Source organism: Lagenorhynchus albirostris, chromosome 2 (assembly GCF_949774975.1).
Source record: "Lagenorhynchus albirostris chromosome 2, mLagAlb1.1, whole genome shotgun sequence".
Taxonomy (NCBI): Eukaryota; Metazoa; Chordata; class Mammalia; order Artiodactyla; family Delphinidae; genus Lagenorhynchus; species Lagenorhynchus albirostris.
In genome coordinates this window covers 107,504,893-107,531,921 of record NC_083096.1, presented here as the reverse complement: position 1 = coordinate 107,531,921, position 27,029 = coordinate 107,504,893, and the positions used below count along the sequence as shown (strand labels likewise).

The 27,029-nt window shown below is 44.4% G+C and overlaps 1 protein-coding gene across 4 annotated transcripts in view; it reads left to right on the top strand.

Annotated features, from left to right (window-relative positions):
- Window positions 1–7,587: 7,587 nt before the first annotated feature.
- The window catches only part of LRRC8D (leucine rich repeat containing 8 VRAC subunit D), a 113,508-nt gene continuing 94,066 nt past the window's right edge, over window positions 7,588–27,029 (top strand). For 2 of the 4 annotated variants that reach the window (XM_060139601.1, XM_060139598.1), the window contains exon 1: window positions 7,588–7,872. The gene's annotated coding sequence lies outside the window, so the exon portion shown is untranslated. Of the gene's footprint in view, window positions 7,873–8,054; window positions 8,315–27,029 lie in introns of those variants that run through there. The other 2 variants (XM_060139602.1, XM_060139599.1) reach the window with 1 other exon arrangement.

The following is a 27,029-nucleotide window of genomic DNA, read 5'->3' as shown; positions in this document are numbered from 1 at the left end:
ACCCAGAATGCTAGCATTTCATCCTTGAGTAAGAAAACCCTCCAGGCTGGCTTTTCTCTTCCTGTGTTCACATTCCTCTCTCCAGCCCAAGCCCTGCTCAGCCTCATCTTGACAGGTCAGGTTTCCGGCTGTGCTCATCTTCCCTTCCCACAGACAAAGCTCTAAGGAGACATCCCAAACGGGAGCGGTGGCGTGGGTTCCGTGTGGATTTTTAAACATTCATCTCACCATTTGGAAATGGCAATCACTCTTCCTTCCTCTTTTCAAACAACCGTATAAATCAGTTTGCTCTGGGAGCTGGCTCTGTTTTGTTTTGTTTTGTTTTAAAGTCTAGCCCGATTCCTTTTCACAGTGCTTTTTCTTAGGATTTCTGTGTCATTTCAACTTTCAACTGCCAAAACTGTAATTAAGGTCCCCACTTGCTATTCTATGTCACATCTATGTTCTTTTATTTCATTTAAACCTTTTCTTTTAGCCAGACTAGATGACATAGCCACTTTACTACACAACATGACAGTTTTAAAGTAATACGTTACGAGGAAGTGAATGTTTAATCTTCTCTAACTTACTCTTTTCACTACTGTGTTACTTTGCTTAAATATTTTCCTTAGTAAGAATATAATTTAGGACTTTGGAATTATTATTTTGCAATTGTTTTGTTAACTCAGATCAGCTTGTTTTCCTGTTTGCTAGAGAACTAACAAAAAGGTAATATTTTCTACTAAGTTTCTGCTTTTGCCACACAAACTACCAGGTACTGTTTTAATAAAAGACTTGGAGACTGAATATGAATGCCTTTTCTCAATTAACAACTACTTAGAGAACAGCATGATATGAAAAAATCTCTTCCTAGGAAAAAATTTCCTTATTTGTATTGATTAAAAATCCGTAATAAATCCATTCATTTATTAAAACATAATTATTGAGGGCCTACTATGTGTCAGACACTATTCTAAATACCTGGGATACATTAATGAGCAAGATAGATAAAATTTCCTGTCTTTAAAGGGCTTATATTCTAGGGACTTCCCTGGTGGCCCAGTGGTTAGGACTCCAAGCTTCCACTGCAGGGGGCACCAGTTCGATCCCTTGTCGGGGAACTAAGATCCTGCATGCCATGCAGCACAGCCAAATAAAAATTTTAAAATAAAAAAGTTTATTATTTAAAAAAGGGCTTATTTTCTAGCAGGGAGAGATAGATATTAAACTGTATATATATATATATATAAAATAAGTAAATGATGACTGCTCAGAGGAAAATAATAAAGCAAGGTAAGAGGAATGGGAGTAGGAAGGGTGTTTCAATTTTAGATATGGTTGTGCTTAGGGGATACAGATCAGGTAAGGACCTTGCAAACCAATGTAAGGATTTGGGCTTTAGTCTGAGTAAAATGCGAAGCTATCACAGGGCTTGGACAAAGGAATGAGATGAATGGACTTACATGTTAAAAGGATTACTTTGTCTGCTGTTGAGAATACACTGTAAGGGAGGGATGGGACAAAAGCGTGAAATGGAAGCACATAGACTAGTGAAGTGGCTCGTGAGTTAGCCCAGGGGAGAGATGACAGTGGATGGAACCTAGGTATAGCATTGGAGGGTGTGTATTTGGAAGGTAGAGCCAATAGGATTTATTACAGTTTTGACGTAGGTTCTGAGAGAAGAGACAAGGATGATTCCAAGGCTTTTAGCCCAAGCAAGTGGAAAGGTGGACTTGCCATTTACTAAGAGTGGGAAATCTGTGTGGGTTGCACAGGTTTCTGGGGGAAATCCGTTTGGTTTTGAACTCAATTTTGAGGTATCTATTAGAGGTCTAATGGGAAAAACAAGTAAGCAGTTAGAAATGCAATTTGGTGCTCAGGAGAGAGAACTATGCTGGAGATGTAAATGTGGAGTTGTTGGCATAGAGAGGGAATCCAAAGCTCTAAGACTGGATGAGCTCCTTGGAGGGAGGGAGTGCGGTGTCTTGGAAGGGAGAAGACAGCTTGCCAAAGAGGAGGGAGTAGTCAGTGTGTTCAATGCCACTGAGGGGTCAATTAAGGGCCAAGAATTGATCATTGTATTTAGCACAAAAAGAGATGACAGTGTCCTTGCAAGACCAATTTCAGGGACTTCCCTGGTGGTCCAGTGGTTAAGAATCCACCTGCCAATGCAGGGGACATGGGTTTGAGCCCTGGTCCGGGAAGATCCCACATGCCTCGGAGCAAGTAAGTCCGTGCGCCACCACTACTGAGCCTGCGCTCTAAAGCACGTGAGCCACAACTACTGAAGCCCGCGCGCCTAGAGCCGGTGCTCCGCAACAAGAGAAGCCACCGCAATGAGAAACCCGAGCACTGCAATGAAGAGTAGCCCCCGCTAACTGCAACTAGAGGAAGCCTGCGCACAGCAACGAAGACCCAATGCAGCCAAAAATAAATTAATTAATTAATTTAAAAAAAAAGATCAATTTCAGTGATGGAATGGGAGTAAAATCCCGATTAGATGGAGTTGAAGAGAAAATGGAAAGAACTGAATTGGAGATAATAAGTATAAACAATTCTTTTGAGATGTTTAGATGCAAGGGAAAGAGAAGAAGTGGACTGGGGAAAGCAGGGTCAAGAAAAATTTTATTCCTAATGATGGGAGAATAACATTTAAAAAAATGGTGATGGCAGTCATCCAGTAGAGAGGGGAAAGTCAATCAACAGGGGACAGGGGTCAATTGCTAGAGTTATCATTTGAGATTGAATGAGATCTGGCGCAAAAGTGAAGGGGCTGGCTTTCGATAAGAAAATGGATAAGTTCATCCTTAGTAGTAGCAGGCAGGAAGGCAGAGGATATGGGTACAGACTCTCAAGTAGTTGGCTTTGGAATTTATTTATGTTTTCTAAAAAAAAAATTCCCCAGTGAAGGGAATAGGGTTACCAATTAAGAAGCTTTGGCTTACCAGTCAGGCAACCCTGATCTGATCTCCCTATGAGTCCATTTTAGAAGGTATAGGTCCATTTCTTTCTTCTCATTGTGGTTGATTAACACATTTACCCTTAGTTTTTCTAGTTTCAATTTCACCACATTATTTCTAACTATAGCAGTCTGGCAATCCTCCTTTCCCTTTGGACCTTATGTTACGTCAGGACACATCGAGAGTTACCTTACACACCCCGCTCGGTTCCTTTTCTCCACACTGTTCTCCACCCTCCACCTGTTCTTTTCTAGTCTGGTCTCCAGCATTTCAGTCTCCTTAGCTGTGAAGAAGGCAGACAATTTGCTTCCTACCTCCAAGGTTGAGAGTTTAAATAGGTCCAAGAAGTGAAATGGTTTTAACCCATGTAAAGAGATAGAAGAGACCAGTGGGAGGTAGCACAGGAGAAGAAAGATAAGAGTACTGCTTACCATGTGCTTAGGTTGAACTGCGACTATGTAATTTCTAAGCCTTATGTATATGTGAGCCCCGAGGTGTTGCATGTTATGTAAGCTGCAGTATTTACAGCATAACCATAGACTAAGAAATCTGTCACACTTGTAATATGTGGATACACTTATAGTAGGTAGCATTTACTTAACAATAGCTATGTTCTAGGCACTTGGCTAAGACATTTCCATATGTGATTGAATCCTTGGTCTCACGATATCTGGAGATAGGTGCTATTATCTCCATTTCAATAACCTAGAGAGGTGAGAGAAAGAGAGAGAGGCTCATATAATTTGAAATCCTGTAGCTCTTCAGCTCATCAGCGTTACTGCCACACATTTATTTGTGTATGGTTATACAGGTGCAACCAAATTTAGCTCTGTCCCCCAGGGCTATTCTTCACTCTATGAGGAATTCATCACGATATTACTCATAAGCTACCCTTTCGGATATTTGGGATCAACTTACAAAGCTTGATTTCTGCACAACTTTTCAAAAACATGTTTACAGATTACTGAAATTCATATCGCTTACCACATGTTGGGCACGCTACTGGGTGGCAAACACAGGAACAATGCAAAATCACTCCTCCAAGGAGCTCAGATTCTTCTCTAGTAGGAGAGTCAATTATTCATTCACTCATTCAATAAGTATTACTGGGACTTCCCTGGTGGCACAGTGGTTAAGAATCCGCCTGCCAATGCAGGGGACACGGGTTTGAGTCCTGGTCCGTGGAGCAACTAAGCCCGTGCACCACAACTACTGAGCCTGCGTTCTAGAGCCCTCGAGCCACAACTACTGATGCCCGTGTGCCACAACTACTGAAGCCCGTGCACCTAGAGCCCGTGCTCTGCAACAAGAAAAGCCACCGCAATGAGAAGCCCGCGCACCACAACAAAGAGTAGGCCCCACTCGCCGCAACTAGAGAAAGCTGCGTCAGCTACGAAGACCCGACACAGTCAAAAATAAATAAATTTATTATTTTTTTAAAGTGTTATTGAGTGCCTTAGGGCATGCCAAGTGCTACAGTTTAGGTAAACACAAATCAACTTAGAATCACAATACTTGGTAGAAAGAGATGCAGGTATAAAGGTCTTTATCTTATATGGTCCTCAGTATTGTGAGTGTTTGGACCTCTAGAGCCAGGCTGCCGGGCTTAAAAGTCTAGCTCTGCCATTTAAAGGCTGTGTGATCTCCGATTGCTTATATAACCTCTCCAGGCATCTCTAAAAAATGAGGAGAGTAGTAGTATTTCTCTCATAGGGTTGCCGCAAGGACTAAAAGCAGACACATGTACAGTACTTAGGGCAGTGCCTGGCCTATCACAAGCACTGTGTTAACTGTTGTCATTATTAGTGTGATACAGATTTAACAAGTGCTGGAATAGTTGCCGATTTGTGACCATAACTCAACAAAGGACAGTAAATATTCTCAAGTCTCTGCTGACTAGAACTTCCTTGAAGCCTTATTGTGTTTCCCTCACCGGATCCCTGTAGACAGGCCTAGAGTAGCCTCAGATGCCTCTTCTATCATATTTCTTCATTTTGAATCCAATGTCAAATCAGTTATCATTCTTTACTGCCTCCTACCTGTTTGTTTTCCTTGGGGAATAGGGGAAGCTGACCTTTTTTTTGCTTCCTAGACCCTCAGAGTGATCTTCATTATTTGTCATTGGTACAGCTCTTAGCAATTTTATCTTAAATTTTTTTTTACTACTTTTCTTTTTTTTTTTTTTCTTTTTTTTTTTTTTTTTGCTGTACGCAGGCCTCTCACTGTTGTGGCCTCTCCTGTTGCGGAGCACAGGCTCTGGACGCGCAGACTCAGCGGCCATGGCTCACGGGCCCAGCCGCTCCGCAGCATGTGGGATCCTCCCGGACCAGGGCACGAACCCGCGTCCCCTGCATCGGCAGGCGGACTCTCAACCACTGCACCACCAGGGGACCCCCTTTTTACTACTTTTCTTATTATCAAAATAATAGGTGCTCAACATAAAAGCCATTCAAACATACAGAAATTTGTAATGGAAAGCAAACGGCCCTAGTAATCCCACATCCAGAGACAACCACTGTTAACTGCTTGTTATATATGCTTCCAGATTTCCTCTAAGCATACATTTTATAACGTGTATTTTTGACAAAATATGCAAATAAAATGGGATCATACTATTCATATTGTTCGGCAACTTGCTTTTTTCACTTACAGATTTTGGACATTCTTTCATGTTAGTACAAATAGGTCTCTTATTTTTATAAAACAAGTTAAATTTGCTTAACCAGTTCCCTACTGGGATTTTGTTATTAGACTTATACACCGTTATATGTTTCCTCTGTTATAAACAATGTTGTAATAAACATACCTGTACTTATATTTTTCTACATGTGTGTAAATATTTCTGAAATACATAATTTTTGCACACATACGTCCAAAGTATAAATTCCTAGATGTGGAATTGCCTGGTCAAAAGAACCTCACATATTAATTTCATCCCAAATTGCTAAATTGTCCTCCAAAGGGATTTACCCAATTTGCATTCATTTATAAGAATATGTACCTCTTTCTCTACATTTGACTGTTTTCTGAGTATTACTTTTTTCTTTTCTCAAGTTATCCCACTCCGGAAATCACATTTCTCTCAAATCTAGAATCATAGTTTAAAACTCAGGGAAGATCAAAACACAGAACAGTGTTTTTACTAACAGCAAAACATTCCAAATTAATTATAGTAGTGAGGTGTTTTCAATCCAAACATCACACCACTAGACGTTAACAGTTTGAAAACAGCTCTAACCTCCCGGATCAGCGAATCTGGTACTGTAATTAGATCACCTGCCGCAGCTCCTGCCTACACACCTCCTTGGCTGGGTGTGTGGAACAGGAGAGGCTGCTGGCACAAGGGACAGGGCAGGGAAAGTGAGAAAGCAAGAGGATGTCAAAAGGGCTCGAAATCTAGTGTCATCTTGTGAGTAGTCTAGGACTGTCCCGTGAGTGTGTCCTCGACCTCTGTTCATACTCCTCCTCAGTGCTGCTCTACTTTACTTCCAGTGCCCGAGGAACAAGTGCTCACTCTCCAAGGGTCAGTCCTACCCCCTTCTCTCTGAAGTCTTTCCTGAAACCCTAGAAAACCACTCTCTTTACTGCCTCATTAAATCTGAACTCACACTTTCCTGAGTACCTGTAACATTTTGTGCAGCACGCTTATGAGCAACATTTAGATGCTTAGTAAATGCTGACTGAACATTCACTGACATGGAGAGATCTTGGGAGAAGAGAGATGAGATTTCCTATTGTTCACAGAAACGGGTGGATTCAGATGAAAGGAGATATTGAAGTACTGGGCTGGAACCATTTGTCATGTTAAAAACCAACAATTCCAAACATCCCTCCTGACGTTATTTCTTGACCCCTACGTTTCCCCAACCACGAAAAAGACTGCAAATATTCTTTGATCTTACCACAAAAACAAGAGGGAAAACTATCATGCTGGGAAACACTTCTTAGCGGAGGACAACCTTTCGTCTGCCTGCTTCAGATACAAGACATTTTTGGCATAAAAGAATGGGGGGGGAGAGTAGACTCAGAATAAAAGAAGAACTGACTCTCTCGTTGTATGTTTAATAGCAGACACTGAACAAATGAGGGTGGGACGCTATTCGTGCCAAGATAAAGTTGTGTGTGCCCCAAATCCTAGGAAAGCGCGTTCACCGTAGGGTTGGAAGCCGCCGAAACGACTTTTACTCAAATTTCCCCCCACCATTTCACCGCATCCCCCACCCCACCCCCGTCTTACTATCAGAGCTTGAGTTGACAGGATAGCCCCAGGGGGGATGAAGCTTCCTGAGGTGGCCTCGCGCCCGCCTGGCGACACTGGCCGCCGGGCCCCGCGCCCCGTCCAGGGGGGCGTTTTACAGCTGAGCGATGGGGCGACTGCGAGCTACGGCGGCTGCCCCTCCCCGCCGGCTGCACCTGCGCGCAGTCCAGCAGCCTCCCGCCGCCAGCGTCAGACCCCGGGCCACCGAACTCGCCACGCCGCCCCTCCGGCCAGCACGCCTGGCGGCGGAAGCGCCCCGACCTCCGGCAGACGCGGGAGAGCCGGCGGGGGAGAGAGCTCGCCATCACATGGAGGCCCGAGCCCGCCCCATTGGCTGCGGCCGAGCCAGTCGCGGCGCTCGCTGGCTGCGGTTGGTCCCGGAGCTGCAGCGCCTGCACGGGCCCGGAGTCCATGTTACGCTTTGTTTAATTCCCCCCGCTACAGAGTCATGTGCTGCTGCTCTCGTCGCCGCCGCTGCCGCCGCCCGTGGTGCCCCGGCTCCTCCGCCGCGCTTCGAGGTGGCAGCCGCGGGCGGGGCCGCGAAAGCAGGGTCCTGGGCGCCGCGCGCCTCCGCCGCCCCGGCACGTCCGGGAGCAGCCACCGCACGCCGCAGGTGATGCCGCCACCTCCCGCCTCCGCCTAAGCCGGGGCTAGGCGGCCAAGCTGCCCCCCAAGGTTGGTGCGCGCCTCTCCGGGGCAGGGGCTGGGGGCTGCGCCGGTGGGAGCCGTGCCGGAGCCGACGCGCGCCACCCCGGCGCCGGCGACCTGCCCCGCGGCGCCGCGGCCCGAGAGGAGGCTGCGGCTGGGACCTCGCTGCCGGGGGGCCAGGAGCCCGGGGACGGGGGAGGCGGGCGGGGCCGGGCGCCCGCCTCGGCCCGCTGGGGCCCGAAGATCGTTCTGCTTTCGGCAGTTTGAGCGGCGGGCGCCGCGGCAGCCGAGTGGGCCCCGCGAGAGCACAGTGCCTGCGACCGCCTCCCTTCGGCTCCCCCCACGCGCGCTCCCTTCTCTCGCCTCCCTCCGCCCCATCGGAAGGGCGGGGAGACCCGGTTACGGCTCCACTGATTCTTCCCGGAGGTGGGTGTTTGGTGTCTGGCCTCGCTGGCCCACTGCCCAGAAGGTGAGCCCTTCAACTTCTCCAGAAACGCTTCCTCTCCGCCTCCTTCCCGCGCCGGGTGGGCTGGGCTGGGAAGTGAGGGCTCGCCCCGCCCTCAGCGCGAGAGGGAGGGAGCCGGGGGCCCGCAGGTGCACCCAGCCCGCCCCGGGCCATCTCCGGGTTGGGTACCGGTATAATCCGCTTCTAGCTTGTTTGGAAGCGTGGGCACTTGGGAGCCGGACTTCTGCTCAAATCCCGTTCAGTGGCTTGGAAAGGAGGAGGCTTGGGGGTGGTTGCTCAGGGAATCATCACCTCCGCTTACTGGAGGGTTGATAGGGGCCTTCCTCTTTCTCTCCCCTTCATTTGGGGTATCCCTTATGGATAAAGAGATGAGTTTTTTTGGTTTCTTACAAAGCCAGCCACGGTAAAGAAGAGCTGCCGCAGGTCGAGGGGAGGAGAGGTAGGTTCCTGCTGGAGAGGGAAAGGAGGGGTATGCGGCCCCATTTGGATACGCAGTTGGGGGTGTATGTGGCAGAAGGTGGGGACGTAGGGTTTCAGAAAAGAAATAGTGCAAAGGTGAGAGTGTGGGAGCACTCAGGAGGCGCAGGGGATGGGGAATGGGTATCGGGGAGTCCTTAGCCGACTGTGGGGCCCAACTTGAGCCACTTGGACTCCTGTGTGGCTCTTTCTGTTTTGCAGATTTCCTCCTTTCCTTCTCTTTGACTTTGAAAAAAATATTTCGTGTTGGGCAAGGAAAGCTTTGAGGACGTATTTTGAGAGATTCAGGAGTAAAGAGAGAGCTGACTTATGGAAACTTTCCTTAGCAGCTTTGATAATAAAATTCTAGACAGGCTGCATTTATTGAGCACCTATTATGTGTTCTGTGCCAGACGTTGGAAGAGTCTGGGCAGGCAGGGAATTCCCGTTTTCAGTACTGGTTAGGGCTGTTTACTTCATAAGCAACCGAAGGGCGCTTCCAAGTGCCAAGAATGACAGTGATTCAGACCTTCCCCGCCAGAGCTTCTGGGGCCTCTGCATGGTACAGACCTGTGGGAAGAACCCTGCACCATTCCCAGTAAATGGGGTCTTCAGGCAGCATTTATTTTTACAGCCCATTAATACTGACCAGACACCTCCCATCAGCTAGGACATGGTGAGAGTTGTCTCTTTTCCTGTATTCGACATCAAGTGACTAAAACCCTGTTAAAATACAAGAACAAGATAGGAAAGATCCTGAGATGAAAATTAGGTAAACTAGGGTTCCGGCGAAGTTGTTGGTCTCTATAGGTTAGTAAGGGAGCCTCCCATGAAATGATTAGGTAATCCATAGAGCTGGGGAAAAAGCAATCCAGAATCTTAAATCGGCATGGTTTATTTATATATTTGAACATTTTATCTTAGATTTGTCTCATTTTTATTGAGGGTGTGTGAGTGTGTACTCTGTTGATTAAAACCTAACACATTACAAGGTTGGAGAGGAAACTGTCCTTACATGACCCAGCCCTCCAGTCTCTTCATGACCATGTGGAATGGTGTATGATGCAACAGTTAAAGTATTGAGCCATATTTGTATCCTTTTCTTTCTGCCAAGGTTTACAGAATTTAAAAAACTTGGTCAAAGCTTGACCTTTTTTTTCTTAATTTTTATATTGAGCAGAACTTTTTTTGATTAATTTTTTTTAAAGTGTGCTGTGTTTGTAAGGTCCCAATAGCTGAATTATTTTGGTAGCTGTATTTTGGAGATCGGACTTGGTTCAGTCTCAGTACTGTAGGTGAATTGGTACTAGCTATGAAAAAGTCAAAGTTTTGTCAAAACTGTGCTCATGATTACATATGTACTTGAAATGGCAGTTGGTAAGGGATTTCACATATTTTTCATGTATCATTGGAGCTGATGTTGACATTCTGAGAAATGCCAGCCAATATTTATTAAGTACCAGCAAGAAGCAGAGAACCAGAGTGGGTGCTGTGATGCCTTAACCAGGAAGAAGAGGATTCTTGTACGTACGAATAGAGGGCAAGTAAGACCGCCCACGTGAGGACACCACCAGAAGCAAGGGATTGCATTTGTCTAGGAGGCCAAGGAATACCGAGAAGAAAGGGTGTTTGGAGCCAGCCGGGAGTGCTGTGTGTGTTGGGGAAGAGGGAAGGAGCACGTATTAGGGGAAGCGTTGAGGTGTGTCATGGGTCAAAAATAGGTTTGCCTGGCTGGAGCAGAGAACATGAAGGGAGGTAGAGGGGATCTAGTTAGTGGAAAACTTGAACCACAAGTCAGTGGTGTTAATCATTTGCCTCAAGAGTGGGTCTCCACAGGGGGGTGACTTTGCCTCCCAGCAGACATTTGGGAATATCTGGGCACGGTTTTATTTTTGCTTGTCCTAGCTAGGAGGCAGGTGCTACTGACATCTAGTGAGTAGAGGCCGTGGAGCCTGCTAAACATCCTGCAATGTGCAGGGTATCCCCCATGACAAAGAATTATCCCTTCTGAAACGTCAGCAGTGCCATGGTTGAGGAACCCTGCCTAGACAGGGAAGGTAAAGGCCGCTGTGAAGTGAAGTTACATCTCAGAATAGGCTTCGAAGGAGGTGGTTTTGACATGTGAGGAAGGATGTTGAGGTTGGGAAGCCAATCTAGGAGACTTGTGCTATGCTTAGGCCAGAAGTGGTTAGGATCTGGGCAAATTCTAATCAGAGAAAAAGGCATTTTTGAGAGATCGTGGCAGATGAGCTAGCAGGGCAGTATAATATTGGGTAAGTGGAGAATCACAGAATTGAAATTGGTATTTTAGAGAAGTCTTGGTCCAACTTCTTTACTTGAGTAATTTCTTATACTTGTGAGGCAGCCTCTGTTTAAACACCACCAGGAACAGGGACCTCTGTACTTATGAAGACATGTCATCATATCTTTGGACTGTGTGTAGGATTATTATTTGAGCTGAAGACTGCCTCCCCGAAACTTTGTTCTGTTGATTCTTGTCCTCTGGAACTACCCACTTCCCCAGGACAGCCCATCGAATGGGCAAAGACAGAATGACGTCCCCCTCCTGGCCCTCCAGCTGACTAACTTTTCTCAAAGCAAAATAGTCCCAATTCTTTTCACAGTCCTGCATGGGACATGGTTTCTGTCTTCTCAGTTTGTCCACATCTCTCATGGAAAGTTATGGCGAACTGGAATTGAGTATGGTAACTGAGACCTGATCTGGTTCACAAAGAGTACAGTAGGACAGCTGTTTCCTGAGACCAAGGCACAAGCATCTACTTTCTGCAGCTTAAGCTTACAAAACTGCCCATCACAGACTCATGTACAGGATTCTGGACAGTCAAAACTCCCAGATATTTGTTGTATGAACTGCTGCATCCTGTATTCATCATGCAGATTTGGGTGTGTGTGTGTGTGTGAAGTTGAATGGACGTGTTTTTGGTTTGTTTTTGTCCCTGTTCAGTTCTATCCTATTTATTTTGGTCCAGTCTTCAGGCCTTTCGGGATTTTAAAATCTTAGTTCTGCCTCGTAATCACATGAGAGAGGAGTGGAGGACGACTTTGTCAGAAGCTTTGTAGTCACTGATGTTAATACTTCATGAAACCCAGTACTTAGTTTGGCACTGCTGGTCCTGTTTGAGAGCTGGGCGTGCTGGGTGATGGAGGTGAATTCCGGGGGTTGATTAGCCCCAAGTTTAGGGGCGTCTGAGAAATTTGTGTTCGTGGCCAAGCTACACTGAGTTAGGCTCTTGCTAATGTTTGCACCTGAGGTGCCCTTTCGAAATTATTTCAGGCTGTTGCAAGCTTCTGAAATCGGTACTCCTCTGGGGTCTTTGTAATTCTGTTTAGACATCTGGAAGAGCATTGCTAATGTTCTGTGCAAATCTGAAGCTTGCCAAATCCAAGTTGCTTTTGAAATTTGTGAAGAGGTAAACTGGGTAATAACTGGTATTGGCAAAAACCATGGATGAAGTTTGTTCCCACTCAGGCTAAGTGTTTTTTTTTCTTCTTTTTTTTTTGCTAGTGTGCCTGAAATACTTCATTAGTGAGAGCTTTGCATCTGGGGAAGGTGGGGGGTGTTGGGCATTAGAGATAGGCCTTTCTCCCAGTACTAAGCTTTAGTTTGTGGGTGGTGTAATATCGCACTTAGCAGATTTCACGTGTCTTCACTGAGAAGACATTAGGAAATTACCATTCTTGGATGTCTTTTGAAGCGGACAGGTCAGAAGTCCTAGGTAACTTAGTGCCAAGTTCTCCAAATGTTGTAGATCTATCCAGCAAACTAGATTTAAATAAATTACTTGATTCAGGTGGTTGCCATCCAACAGTGTAGAGAGTGCTAGAACAAAATTCCAGATCTCATAGCCAAAATGTGTAACCTCTTTGTTAGGAACGTCCATTGTGCCCCAATTCGTTGCAGGTGTGTTGCCTGTCCAGCTGGTACAGTCTGCTTGCTCTCACTTCTGTGCTAGCCCACATGGGAAGCACAGAAGTCTGTATCCTCTGGAGATGAAGGATATTCCTATGAGAAGAAGGGATTTTTGTGAATTTATGAGATTTCTTGAGGGGGGAAATATTTGAAAACCCTTGGAGACTGTCCTTTTACATTTTCAAAGGCTATATCAAAGTTGAAGTCACCTTGGGATTGAGGATTCAGTGTATCATTTTTGAGTAGGAGGAGAGAATTTTACAGATGGCAGTGATCAATGTTTGAATTAGATAGATGAGGAAATTGAGGCCTGTGGAGCTGATGTAGTGACAGAGCAGGCATTAGAATCCACCTCCCTTAAAGACCACAAATTAAATCTAAGACTAAAGACATCTCTGCTTGGAGGTGTGTAAACAGTGGGGTCCCTTAGGTCTTACTTACATAATTGATCCAAAAGAAGGAGTACCCAGTGGAATTTCTAGGTTTACAGATGACAGTAAGCTCTTCTGAATTATGAAATAGCTAACCAACGGGGATTTACTCCATGCAAACTGTGCTGGGATATGTTAGTCATCAGAAGATTTGCAGGTGAGTTTCTTTGTGGGCAAATGTGAAGTCAGGTATTAAGGAGGGAATTATGGAGCTGTCACAGGATGATGTTTTGGTGGGAAAATCCAGGAAAGGGCTTTGAAAATACTTGCACAGTGTTGTCCCAGCTTGTTGTTGCAGATTAAAAAGGACAGGAAATACTAAGCTTCATCAAAAGATTTTGGCAACAAAACAGAAAACACAGTCTTAATTGAGTTTCTACCGTGCTTTGTTCAAAGCATGGGCACCTGACTTTAGGCAAGACACCAGAGCTGGAGTGAGCAACGTAACGGTACCTAGAAAGGGTAGACAGCCCTGCCAGAATGGAAGCTCCATGAGGACAGAGCCTTGCCCATCTGCTTTTATGATGTAAATATTAGAGTTTCTAGTATCTGGAAGAAGACAGCTGGGAGGAGATGTCTCTGAAGCCCATGAAACCACTAGATTAGGGACAAAGGAAACCTGGATTGTTTCCCTAATCCTAGCAAACCTGAATGTGCTGTTTCAATCGCCTGCTTCCTTGTCTGCCTGCTCCAGTACTCTGTCAGTGTGGTGAAGGCAGGGATGTATCTGTCTTGTGCTCCACTGATTTCCTAGGGCCCCACACGTGGCAGGCCCTGCATTGGTATTTGACACCTGAAGGAATGCATGAAGAGGTGCATTCCTTAAAGCTTTATAAGATATAAATTCAGGATTAACGCAAAAAAAAAAATAGGGTACCAGTTTTACTTAGCCCTGGCTGGCATCACAATCAGCCTGGGGAAGGTTTTAAAGTTACATGAGCGCAGACCTTTCCCCATACCTATTGAGTCAGAGTCTCTGGGAGTGGAGTTTCATTTTGAAAAGAGCCCTCTTCACTCCCAAGTGGTTCTGGTGTGCAGCCAAGACTGAGAACCACCATCTTGCATAGTTGTACAGAAAGGCTGGTATTGACTGGAGAAACCTTCAGAAAGTTGAAACATTTGTGGCTGACAGGCCCACAATTGGTAGTTAAGACGAGGAGCTCTAAGGATACATCTGTGTCCTTGGAAGATGATGACCAAGACAGCAGATGTCCACTGTGTGGCCCTTGGTGCCTCCATGAGATGCTGTGTCCTGGATTGGATGGCATGAGGGGCTCAACCTGCAGTCCGTTCTTGAGCAGTTGTTTCCAGAGTGGATCCGTAGTGACAGTTACACCAGCCTATGGAAAAATAAGAATAAAGACTGCAGCAGGCTTTTCGTGTTTAATTTTAGTATTAAGTTTGTTCAATTTAAAGGATTTTTTTTTTAATCTTGGGATCTCTTATTTTGAGGGGTTAATTTTTTTTTTCCTTTTATAGAAGGATGGTGATGGTTTGCTTTTGGTGTCATTTCTTGGTCACCTAAAACCTGGTAGTTTTATAAGTCTTCTTTTGAAATTTTACTAGTCTGTGGTATCAATCAAAAGTCTGGGAATTACTACTTCCCTGAGGTGTTCAGGATGTCCATGTCCTCCTCTTGACACCTGCTATTGGGGAAGGATCACACATATCGATGTTAGATTCTATTATGAACATTTTTTTTAAATTAATTAATTAATTAATTAATTTTTGGCTGTGTTGGGTCTTTGTTGTGGTGTGCGGGCTTCTCATTGCGGTGGCTTCTCCTGTTGCGGAGCATGGCCTCTAGGCGCGTGGGCTTCAGTAGTTGTGGCACGCGGGCTCAGTAGTTGTGGCTCGCGGGCTCTAGAGCGCAGGCCCAGTAGTTGTGGCGCACTGGCTTAGTTGCTCCGCAGCATGTGGGATCTTCCCGGACCAGGACTCAAACCCGTGTCCCCTGCATTGGCAAGCGGATTCTTAACCACCGCACCACCAGGGAAATCCCATGAACATTTAATTCCTTAAAAAACCTTTTACTTTCCTTCTCTGCTTGCTGGTAATAGGAGCTTTGCCAGAGAAGGTTTCACTTCCCCAGCAACCCATAAATCCCATTGCTAAATCTCAGCATCAAAAGATCACCAGTACTGCAATGAATTCTACAAAGCAGGGAGAAGGAAGGAAGTGCAAGGCAGCCGTTCTCTCTGAAGGCTGTCAGCCACCAGGAAGCTGCCTCTGCAGAGCTCACTCAGTGGAGACGGGACAGATTCATGCCCATCACACTGGGAATGAAGTGCCGTCTGTCAAATTCTCTTGTTCCCAAGCCAGTTCTGAGAATTATTTGAATATTAAAAGTCTTTGGAAAATGACCCCCATGATTCTTGCAATGGCACCCTACTGAAATAAGCTTTTAAAATTAGTTTATTATCAGATATAACTAGTGTTTTTTTAAAAACTGAACTGGTCAAGAAGTAATTGAGCGATTTATGGAATACCCATAGCTAATAACAATAATCATTTCTTAGGCATTTACTGATTGTCCAGACCTATGCCCTGGAATTTACATGCATTCTCATTTAATCTGCAAAACAATCCTGAGTGGAAGGTGGACTTATTCCCACTTTAGAGATGAGGTAACTGAGGCTTGAGAGGTTATGTGATTTGCAAAAAAAAAATCACAAAGAAGTGGTGGAGGTGGAATTTGAAGCTAGTTTTGTTTATTTCAAAACTCATTCTCTTAATGTACTGCACTCTTCTCGTTTATCTTAGATTTCTTTGTATTCATTTTATAATATTATTAATATTTCTTTTAAAGAAAGAGAATCCAATTTGGATGTGTAAAGAGACCTTACAGCTTGTCTAGTTCATGCTCCTCATTTACGGACCAGCTCTGAAGCGTGGGTACACAGCTGAGGAGAGCTATAGGGGCACCCAGCTCTGCAGGCTTCCAGGCCAGAGTTCTCATCAGCGCACAGTGGTTTTAGAAAACATCAACCTGTCGGTAAAACCACTTGAGTGAAAGTAGATTCTAGAATTGAGAGGGTAATGTGAAATCACTTATTTTGGTGCTTTTTCTAGCCCTATTCTCTTTTATCATCAATACTGGTGATAGAATGCCACTTGTAATAGCTCGCACTGAGTGCCCTCCTCCTAATTAGATCTGACCCTACAACACTACTGTACATAAATATATAAAGATGTAGCTAATATTTGTTAAGGTGTTTTATCCAAATGTTTGCTGAATAAATGCTATCACAAATATATGCAGTTAAAGACAAGTAATCATTACCCATATCCTCTGAGTTAATGACGATGAATCAAGAAATATCCATATATCTATGTGATACGTAGTCTGTCTTGTTTATAGATTGATTATGCTCCAATATAATTATTTCAGTGGAGTGAATTCACTCTGTTAGAGTTTCTACTTTAATGGTTCTATTGTTCATATTAACATTTAGCCAATAACCAAGTACAAATTGGGAAATGGTCTGCAGTGTTACACAGCTTGCACAAATGAATCCCCTTCCTACACACACGCACACACATGCACGCACGTACGCATGCACACACACCCAGAGGCTTTCTCTTTTAACTTAGTTCTTTTCTAGTATTTCTCTATTATGGGACATTTTCCTTTTTGTTTAGTTCTAAGTTCTTTTCTTTATGAATTATTTGTACCTGGAAAATTCTGTACGAAGCAGAAACTTTATAATTACATCTGTAATTTGTGCTCTAACCAGAGAGTTAGATGCTAGCTGTGGTCTCAGGCATATCCCAAACACTGCCCGAAGCGGGCCTCACATGGGATAATTTATGACAGCTGGTACTCAACCTCAGGGTAGGGTGATCAGGAGGGAGTGGGGGGTGAACCTGGGCTGAACCAGCAACTGCAGGTCCTGTCTAAAAGGGGCCTGTTGAGCAGATCTGTTCAGCAGCCAACTGTTGCCATATGGGAATGTGGGCCAGTCTTGACAGATCTTCTGATTTTTTCACTGTAAGCCAGAAATCTGGATTACTTAAAAATCTCCTGATTTTAAAAGATTGGCTAACACGACGTTTTAAAAAGAACTTCCTGCAGACCAAACAAAATAGCTTTGTGGGCTGGATACAGCCTGTGAGCTTAGGCTCTTAGAGATAGATAGCCCTTTAGTGGCCAGGTAAATGGAAGCATATGATTTAAATAAAAGCATAATACACTTTTAAAAAGTTGAAACAAAGCAAAACTTGATGTCATCGTTTTATGTACCACACACACACACACACACACAAAACACACACAACACACACACACACATACAGAAAGCAGAACAAAACAAACCAAAATCCCCGTACTTGGTAACAATTTCTGCCCTTTAAATTTGGTTTGTTACATCCAGAGTGGTTACATTTGAAGGGGTTGTCCTGCCTGAGGAGTGACAGACTCAGAGAGAAATACGCGGAGTATGGGAATGCAGCAGGTAGGAGAAGATACGGGGTGGGGGGGGCAGGTGGGCCCCGTGGTAGAGAACAAAGGGTCAGAGCCGCTTGGAGGGCAAGAAGGATCGTCCACCCCAGAAGAGAGGCGAAGAGGAATACTCCGTTATATCTTAACATTGATTTGGGGGTTATAGGGAGGAAAGGGAGATGAAAGAGGAGTCCTTACATGAGAAGGGAACATTGTGATGTGATAAATATTCAGAAATAGCGCAGAAGCCCTGGTTGGGCAGAGGGCTGTTGTTTTGCCGTTCCTAGTGTGCACGTCAACTTGTGTGGTGGCTTCTTGAAAAGGAGAATTGGAGTGAAAAGGAAAAGAAAGGATTTAGGTCAGGAGAATATAGAGTGAGGAAAGGAAGAGGCGACGACAGGACAGCTGGCGTCACAAAGTAAACCAGGAAAGCTGAAAACGTTTCCACGGTACAGACAAGCATTCTTCCCCCACCCCGTAAACCATGGCATTGTCTGAACGGCGATAGCCCCGCCGCTCCCGGATGGCTCTGGACCCCAGCTTGTTTGGCTTGCCGGGGGGCTGGTGTGCTCGGTGCCACTGGTGTAGCCCCCATGGTCCCTTCGTGTGAAGTCAGTGGCCGCAGGGCTGCACCTGCCCCGCCAGGCACGCTGATTGGAGGTCAGTGCAGGCTGAGTTTTAGCCCCTCTTCCTGGCTGGGTGCCCCCGGGCAGGCCATGACCCCAGACCTGTGTTGTGACCCTTCCTTCTAGTGCTCCTGTCTTTAGTTTTATCTGCTGTTCTGGGGAAAATCCTTCCATTGTTTAAGTCTAATCTGTTGTAGTACATACGCCCTCTCCGAAGGAGAGGAGAGGTGATACTCTAGCAGCTCTGTTACTAGCTGAGTCTAGACTTTTAGCCTGAGAGGGGATTTTTAAAACCATTTTTCTCTTAATCATCCCAAGGATAGCACATTGTTCTTGGAATTCCAGCATTTTCTGGGAAATAAACCTTTTGATTCATCAGCAGGTTTTATCCCAGTCCTTAGGATTGCCATCCCTCTGTGACCTGAACCATGTCTTTCTCAGCTGGTATAACTTTAAATTTTTAACGCTTTGGTTGTTTTCAGAATATAAAGATAATTTTACAGATGTTCCCCTATGTTAGTTAGTTCAATGCTGTAAGTTCTTCGTTTTGTTTTATTTAGTTTCTCAGCGTGGAAGCCCCTTTGTAGTATGGAGAGAATGGGTACAGATTTACTTGCACTGTTGCTGGGAAGGAGGAAGATTCTTCGAATTCCACTGTTTGTTCTTCTGGGGACTCTAGTCCACAGATGGAAATCCTGGAAGATCCTATCAGGAAGTGAACTTTGTAAATAATCGCCGTGCTGGTTTGGGGCGTTATGGATTAACAAATTGTGCAAGAAGTCTTCTTCAGCCTTCTAAAATACACTTGAAAAAGAACACAATTGTAGAGAGTAATCTATTCTGGAAATAATAATAGGAAACACTTGCGTAGTACTTACACATGCCTGGCACTGCTTGGAGCACTTTATATGTATTAGGTCACGTGTTCCTCACAACAGCCCATTTGTAGCAGAGAACAACAAGGCCCAGTTGCCCTGTCTGGCTGCACTTCCCCATCTCTGTGAGCAGCCAGGGGACTCAAGGCCACAGAGCTGGAAGCGACAGAGCTGTGATTGGAACCCAGGCAGTCATGGCTTCAGAATCTGTGCTTTTGAGGACTGCGTTATGGCCTCTTGTACTCTTCTCACGACAAGGATTGCAAATAGGCTTTTACAAACTTTTTTTGCTTTCCATATCACCTCAACTTTAAACTCAGGATCAGGGTTTGATTTAAAAAAAAAAGAAAATTATACTCCTTCCCTAATACCTGCTCCCCAAACCACATGAACAAACAGAATTGTCAGGAGACAGTTTCCGTCTAGGAACAGAAACTAAAGGGTCTTCCTGGAACACTGTCCTAAGATACCGGACTGATCATTCTAAGGGCTGCAGGTGGGGCCTCCTTGCTGTGACAGCCCTCACTCTTGGCACCAGATTTGTTTCTAAGAGGACAGAAACTCTTACCTTTACAACTAGTGGATTTGGTGAGCTTCTGAGAAAGTTTTAAAAATTGCTTTTCACACTTCATAAAAGTCCGTGGGAAGGGCCAAGGACTTGGAGCTTAGATGACTTGAGTTTAGTCCTGGCACTCTTCTGATCGCTACTGACTGTGTGGCCTTGGACTTCTCGACTTGGGTTTCATCCCCTGTAATTGGTGGAGGGGGTGGGGTGATAACGGCAATAGGATTGGTTTGGTGAGGATAAGAAGCTATTACATAGGACGATATTTTATTGACAACAATGGCCGTGTGTGTTAGGCAGCTGGGGACCAGCGTGCGCTCTGTGAGCCTCGGGAGTCTTTCCCGTTGGGTGAGTGGTGAGCTGGAGGCTTGGGAATTGGTGGGAAGGTTTGCGTTGATCTGAGCTTCTTTCCTTTCCTGTTCTCTCCTTACCTGTGGTACAGTGTGGATGATAATGTGGGTGTCCACTCAGTTTCTGGCCCAAACTCCTTTTCCTTGGTGCCCCCTCCTGCTTTGGGCTCGCCTCCAGTTTGCCTACAAAGTGCTGTTTGTTGTGAGGGTGAAGCGGGCAATTCTCTGGGCAGTGCAGTTACTGTAGTTCAAAGCAGAAAGCCAAGCTGGAGGAGGAGGGACAGACAGGGCTTGTTCGTTAGAATTTTGTACATTGATTTTTGAAGGAAAGAAAGGGGATTAAGAAATGACTTCTCAATAGAAATATTATGAAATGCCCTTCATAACAGAACAAAATCGGGCAAGGAGAAAGGGCTTTAAGAAATCACTGCTTATTACTTTGAAAGCAAATGCTTTTGTTTGTTTGTTTGTTTTTGAGTGGAGGCAAGTACTTCTGGAACTCTTACTATCTCTGCAATGCATTCTGGTAGGATAGGAAACAAAAATTGATAAATGATATTTACAACAGCTGTCATTTTGGTGCATTTTAGGTGGTCCGCATTGGGCCACTTTTCCTGTTTTATCCTCAAATTAGTCATGAAGGTAGGAATCATTTTTTGTGTGTCCCATTTCAAAGATTATAAAATTGAGGCTCATAGTATTTAAATAACCTACCAAGGGTTACAGTGCTAGTAAGTAACCGGAAGAGCTAAACTTTGAACCTAGGTCTGTCTCTCATTCACAGTATGAAAAATGAGTGTGTTACATGCCTCTGCTTTCAGGGGGAGACCACCACCTACGCAGTTTGGTGTAATTCAGCTCAGCACGCGGTATATGCTGTAATTCCTGCATGAGCTAATTTTTTTGAACATTTGTTGAGAGGAAGGAGAGACTGATTTTGATTGGAAAGATCAGAGAAGGTTTCACAGAGAAAAATAACTTGAGCAGCGCTGAGGGAACATTGGGGCAGCAAGTGCTAAAGACATAAAAGAAGCGTGTGATGTGTTCGGGGAATGGTGCTGTGACAGAGTGAGGGATGTGGGAGGGAAGGAGGGCAGAAAAGTAGTTTGGGACAGATCACAGAGGGTCTCGAGTGTCCTGCTAAGGAATTTAGACTTCATTCCATTGCCTTTGAAGGTTATTCCATTAAACGTTCTTGAGAAGGGGAATCATTTAGTCTCTGATGTGACTGATTCTGGTGGCAGTGTCTAGAAAGGAGTAGAACGTGTGCAGCAAAGGTTCCCCAACCAGACTGCAGCATAGGGTCACCTGGGAGTCCTTAAACATACAGATTCTGGGAACACCCCATGCCCACCAGCAGCACCCACCCACCCCCTGCCCCAGACATTCTGTTTAAAAGCCTGCAGGTGATTCTGAGTGCAGTCAGGTAAGGGAGTAGGGCCTGTAGACATTCTGAGGCTAATTGTGAGTTTGCCATCGTGTGGATGATTTATAAACCATAGGAGGCGGCCAGGAATCAAACCTTGGGGAAGATCTGTCTATTTAGGTTTCATCTTTTGCTTATTATTCCGTATAGATATTAAATAATCTCAGAGCATCATCATTTTCACATAAATTTTCCCATTCATATCTACAATAGAATGCACTATGGCTCTAAACTTTATGCCTTTGTGCTAAGTCCCCTACCCTGCCCCACCCGCTTTTTTTGTTTGTTTATTTCGAAGGAAATGGAACATGCAGCATTTCCTTAGTGACTGTCCCTTCCTGGACAATCTCTCATCAGCTGTGGAGTCCGCTGCCTGGGGCATGGTGGCTACACAGCTAATAGTTCAGCTCTTCAGTCTCTTAGGAGTTGAATGGTATGATGCTCACTTGTACATTTCCTGGGACCTAGCGTGAAGTTAGGCCTTTTTTTTTTTTTCCCAAATGTTGCAGACCCCTCCTGCTTCCATTTCTTGAGTTCTAAATCAACGACTGACTTTTAAAGTATAAATTTTGCTGGGAGAGCAAACAGTTCTACCAAGGGAGAAGCAATTTCTCAACATTAAAAAAAATTAGAAATGATAATTTATGCTTAAAAAAATAATGTTAGTCCAAGTTTTTGCTCTCTTCTCTCTTCCTTCTCCGCTGTTCTTTATCCTGCCGTATGTTTACAAACCATTCTCATGACCTTCTGCCTGAGCAGCATATTTGTAGTGGGGCCAGATTATACATACAACCACTGACTTTTTCATCTGACCTCTAAATTCAGCCTTTGAGCCCCTTCATTTCTTTGAGTTTTGCTAACAAAGTCTTCTTGTTGAAAGGAATATTATTTCCCGTGGAACTTTACTGATGGTGTGTGGAATAATAGGATCATGCTTTTTGAAGTTCAGACCGAAGGTCCTAAAATCTTAAACATATCCAGTTTGCTATTGCTTACTTTACCTTTAGTTCAGTCTTGGCATTTCAGGCCTAGAGGCGGTTACTACCCAATGGGCATCCTCAGCCCCTCCCTGAAAATTAAAGGGAGAACAGAAATGAAACCAAACTTCCTGTTTTTCCTCACCTCTCTGTTAATTTAACTAAGTCATTTGGCTTGCCCTCATTTGCCCTTTTCACCCCTCCCAGATTAACGTTATGTGCAAATTTGATTATAACAGTGTGAATAATTTCTAAGTTACTTGAATACAGATTGAATACTGTTCCTTGTGGTTCTTTTCTTCATCACACTGGTAGATGTATCCAGTGTTTTTCTTTCCAGCCTGCTTAACTCCTGTGTGGTTCTTGTAGCCACGTAAGTTTCAGTTGATTTGGCCATCCTGATTGTATGGGGGCACTATCAAATGCTTCCTCAAGATCAAAGCACGTGGAGTTCAGTGCATTCCCTTCCCTTGCTAATTCAGTTGTGCTGGAGGTGGGCAATCCTGGAGCCTTGCAATCCAGGATTCTGGTCAAGGTAAGGAAGCAGCCCTTCTTCCTGAGTTGGCTGTTCGGCAGATATCTTTTCCTTTCTTTTAAATATTCATTTATTCAGCAACATGTAGCAGGCACTGCATCCCTGACCGTGTACAACCAGTGGTTCCATTCTTGCTGTAGAAAGGAAAACCCCTGACCTTTCACTTCTCTCCTTCTGCCTTAGCATGGGACTATTCCCCGTGAACTTTCATGCTGGAGAAAGCAAGGCCAAGCCAATGGTACCCCATTGGTAGTAAAATGTGTTGGTTAAAAGTAGATTCTTTGGCCAACCAGGCTGCCCAAGTTCTGGTATTTGCTAGTAGTATTACTTTAGGCAAATTACTTAATAGCTCTTGTCTGTTTCCTGGTCTGTAATATGGAAGTAATGGTAGTTCTTGCTTCATAGAGTTGTCCAGAATAATTGAGTCAATACATGTAAAGTGGTTGGAATTTGTTTAGCTAGGTTTAGTTTAAAAATTGATGAATAATCTTTCAAAAGTTTATAATAACGTTTCTGGGTTTTCCAGGCACTTTGTTTCTCTTTCATGCTATTTGCCTTAGTCACTCCACTGCAGGCAAAGGAAAGGAGATGAAGATCAAACTGTCCAGCTTTGCCACCTTAAATTATTTGTAAATTGCTTTTCTCTTGAAGATTCCGTTATAATAGGTGGTTGAGAATTGATATACTCAGTAGACAATATGACTTATTCCCTATCAACTCTTATATTGCTACTTCCCAGTGTGTAATTGTAGATATTTATATATTTAAAAAATCTTTTTAAGAACATTATTTTCTTAGTAATAAACATTATATTTATTGGACCTGTTAAATCATTTTAAGTTGTTGGGTTTTTAATGTATTATTTTTAAACGGATGCCCAAAGAGAATTTTTAAATTTTTTTTTTAATAAGGAGGCAGAAATACCCACTACAGACAATGAACAGACAAAACACGCCTTCCAAAGAAAAATGTCTTATAGGACAGTGTTTAGTCTACACCATACACATCATGATCAACAGTCAGTAAATAACCCAAGGCTGTTCATGTTAGCAGTCTGTGCCAGGAACAGTATGAATACTCTTAACTTATGTACAAGTATTTGCATTTAGTCAAGCCTATATGGTTTCCTGCTAATCTTTCATATTTATGTTCACTGAATCACAGTACATTAGCCATCATGGCTCACTTTACATGTATATTTGCATACTAACTGAAGAATGAGAGGGGAAACTTGGAAAAAATGTATTAAGATTTTGTCCATTGGGACTTCCCTGGTGGTGCAGTGGTTAAGAATCTGCCTGCCAATGCAGGGGACACGGGTTCGAGCCCTGGTCCAGGAAGATCCCACACACAGTGGAGCAACTGTAAGTCCATGTGCCACAAGTACTGAGCCTGTGCTCTAGAGCCCGTGAGCCACAACTGAGCCGTGGCGCCACAACTGCTGACGCCCACGCGCCCTAGAGCCCGTGCTCCACAACAAGAGAAGCCACGGCAGTGAGAAGCCCGTGCACCACAAGGAAGAGTAGCCCCCGCTCACTGCAACTAGAGAAAAGCCCGCGTGCAGCAACAGAGACCCAACTCAGACCAAAAAAAAAAAAAAAAGATTTTGTCCATCACAGTTTGATCGACCTGTGGATCTGTCTTATTTATTATTTTATTAAATACTTTTCAGCTGCAACCTAAGATCATGTTTAACCTAATCTATATTGACATATTGCTAAGAATCAGTTGGCCCGTTGGAAAATACATGTTTATAGTTTACTCTTTCAAACAACTTGGGAAGTTGATGAAATCACGTGATATAGTTGAGAGAGATTCTTCTGAGTAAAAGATGTGTAGCACAGAATAATAAATCCACAGCCAAAATGCACCTACTCATTTCTTCTCAATTCAGAGGAAGAACAGACCCAGGGTGAATTTTAGCTCCATTACCTACTGCTTTGAGAACAACACCTATGAGCTCCACTTCTAGCACAGTGGTAATGAGACCTCCTTGCAAAGGCAGTTCTGAGAATCCAGTGAGGCAGGGCATGTGTGGGTCCTATGTAAATGTTACTAATTCTGCTCAAGATGTGTGTGCTTTGAAGCACTGAGCTCAGGGACATACCAGCTCACGCCTGTTGCCACCCAAGCCTGTGTTTCTGACGTGTAGCTGGGTCTTCCAAGTAATGCTGCAGGTGTTCTGAGTAGTGCTTTCCTTCTCAACTTGCTTGAAACCAGGAGACTCTTGTGCCTAGGAGGGAGCCTAAACCACCTTGCAGGCAGACTTTTTTAAAAAGGTGATTTGCAGCCCCTTGCTACATTTTTGCCATGGGAAATGACACTCTGGCTCCTTGAAAATGGCTAATAACCGTCCGTGGGTAAATGCCAATCAAGCCAGCCAGTTGGCTCTGAAGACATTTTCCTTGAAAGCCACGGCCCAGGTTTTGCAGAGGCCGGGAGATGAGTGTGAGTGCCAGAGACCTCCTTCACAGAAAAGCCTGTTGCATGTGCTACCCTGGAAGTGAAGACAGACAGGGATGCCGCTGTGAAGGCTGCTATTACAGAGAGACAGTCTCTTAGGTAACCAGATGGCTTGTTGTCATTTTTCTTTTTTTGTTTGCAGAAAATCCAGCTGTAATAATGGCCAAGATTCCTCACACAGAGAAATCGTGTGGCAGACATTTTTAATCACCAAAGTAAGGTCTTTCTCTTTTAAGATGAAGAAAGATAAGAAGCATCATTTTGGGATATGAGTTTATCATCTCTTTCTCCACACCCATTAGTCCTCAGGAAAGCTATCTTTTGTCACTTTATTTGGAGCCTCTAAAATGGCTTTCACACTTTGCTGTGTTGGTCCACGGACTGTGGTACTTAGGGAGTGGAGACTTGCAAAATTAACCTCCAGTATTCTTCCAAAATCAGTTTTATTTTTTGTGGAGTCATTTGTCCCTACCTGGGAGCATTTTTTTCTCTTTTTATGAGGTTGTTATTTTAATATTTTTTTCTGCCTAACGGTGGCAAGGAAGAAACACTTTCCATGAAATACAGAAGGGGCAGGAGAATAGCTGAGCTGTGAGAAAGTACGATATGATGCTTTGGTCTTGTGATTGTTAGGTTATATACTTGTCAGGAATGGATGCAATCTTAGGATGTTGTATTATCCAAACTATGAACTTTGGGATCCAGGCAGCTTAATTTAAGCATGTTTCCTTTGCTTTGTCTCAAGAATTTCATTTTTCTTTAGAGGTTTTCCTTTTAGGCTCTTGGATTTATGAGTAACAGAAATGAAGGCAGGGATACCAAAAGGTATTTTAAAATAGAATTGTATCCAAAACATGGTAATTATTGACTTTTTTTTTTAAATGAGAATTGAGAGAAGTTTTGAGTTCAGTGCCCTCCTTCCTCCCTCCCTCCCACCAGGTACTTTGTGGGAAAGCAATGGCAGTGCTTTGGGAAGAAGCATTAGGTTGGTGAAAAGAAATGAAGAGTGGACAGGTCCAGGGTAAGCAACGGACTGAGAGAAGGAAAATGATGGCAGCAGAGGCAGACCTGGACCCTAAAAGCATGCTAAGATCCCTCAGGAGGTTTTTAGTAATAAGCCCGCATGCCACTGTGCGAACCTGAAGGACGGGAGTGCATCTGCCCCTGCCCAGCCCCTACCGGCACACTTGAACTGTCCTTGCCCTTGAACTGCGCGCCCTACAGCTCCAGTCTGTGCTGCTGAGTGAGGTGGTGGGGAAGGGCGAGTGAGACATAGCTCATCAGCAGACAAGACAAAAGCACTCACTTTCTCCCTCACTCTCCGCTCAAGTATCTGGGGTCTCATTGCCAAGCTTCTTAATCACCTCTTAATGCATGCTCTGTTTCTTGGCTTGTCAGGAGGCTCGTGGCAGCATGCTATTGACAGGTGAGTGTGAACTAAGTGCCAAAGCAGAAGGAGATGGAAAGTGAGAGAATTTCAAGTTTCACTAAGAGTGGAGTCCATGCATGTTTTGTTTTGTGTGGTGTGGTTTTTGTTTGTTTGTTTGCCTTCCTCTTAAAAGGGCCCAGTTGGAAGAGAATTCAGGGAACAAACATTAGTCAGCAGATTAGGTTCTGAACTGGATAGACTTTGTACCTTGGC